The 1,088-nt window shown below is 63.6% G+C and overlaps 1 protein-coding gene across 1 annotated transcript in view; it reads left to right on the plus strand.

Annotated features, from left to right (window-relative positions):
- ASMT (acetylserotonin O-methyltransferase) overlaps positions 1–1,088 on the plus strand; it is a 16,672-nt gene that overhangs the window by 957 nt on the left and 14,627 nt on the right. The gene's annotated exons all lie outside the window — the stretch shown is intronic.

The following is a 1,088-nucleotide window of genomic DNA, read 5'->3' on the forward strand; positions in this document are numbered from 1 at the left end:
CACAGTATGTCATACGTGTAACATGCGAAATCTGTGTGCGCCCACGGGGCACGCGATCGGTGAGGCGTCCGGTCAGCGGCCGGCTGCTGGCATTGCATTCCGGGGGAGTCGCAGCCATATGCAGGTTTTCGAGCACACGGGGGCGTGCGCCCCAACCCTGCAAGCTTCAAGGAGCGAACGGACTGTGAGGTCTCGGAGGGTCCCCCGCGGTGTGGCACCGACCTGCCTGCCTTCTCGTGGCCAAAGAAACATGATGCTGAGCGGAGGAGCAGACGTGAACGGCCGCGAAGCGCGAGGTCGATTTCTGCGCCGTGTCTGCGCCGGGCAGAGCCGCAGAGGCAGGAAGCAGAGTCGCGGGGGCGCGGGCTGGGGGGCCGTCTCCTTCCCCGTGAGAACGTGCTGGGGTTCCACACCCGATGACGATCACGCAGCACTGAGAAGGCGCTCGCTGCCCCCGAATCGTGCGGTTTAAATGGCGAATCTTTCGCTATGTGAATGTTAGTGCAATTGGAAAAACAAGGCCACGTGGACTTAGATGTTATCTTTTGAAGGCGCCGGGGTCGGTGTGTTGGATGGCGTCGAAGGCACTGGCGGGCAGTCTGTGGTGGGACACGGGCCTCTGGAAGAGCCGTCAGTCCCATTCCCCGTGTGGGGTCCGGTGGGGGAGGGCTCCGTGCGCCAGTGTGCAGGGGGCCGATGGGGGCAGAGCCGCCGGGGTGCTTCACGGGGTGAGGGTGGTCAACGGGGTTCCTGCGGGCTTTTTCAGTGACTGCTGTTTGGGGAACATGCAGCTTCACCTTCTGGTGGCCCAGAGACACCCAGAGACGGGCAGCGGCTGAACCCAGCTGCCCTGGGACGTCACATGCCGATGGCATTTTGAGTTCCTCGCGACAGCTATGAGGAGACGCACAGATACCCACAGCTTCTCCTGGTCACGGAGTTGCGGGAAGTTGAACGCAGCCTGGCCGTGCCTGCGTCACGGTCGAAGGGGGCGCTCAGGCTCAGGCAGAGGCCACTGCGAACGGAAGCCCATCGCCCCCAGAGCTACCAGAGGCCCCGCCAGGTCCCAGAAGCCACTTCAGAGGCTT

The sequence above is a fragment of the Pteropus vampyrus genome, unplaced genomic scaffold (assembly GCF_000151845.1).
Source record: "Pteropus vampyrus isolate Shadow unplaced genomic scaffold, Pvam_2.0 Scaffold665, whole genome shotgun sequence".
Classification (NCBI taxonomy): Eukaryota; Metazoa; Chordata; class Mammalia; order Chiroptera; family Pteropodidae; genus Pteropus; species Pteropus vampyrus.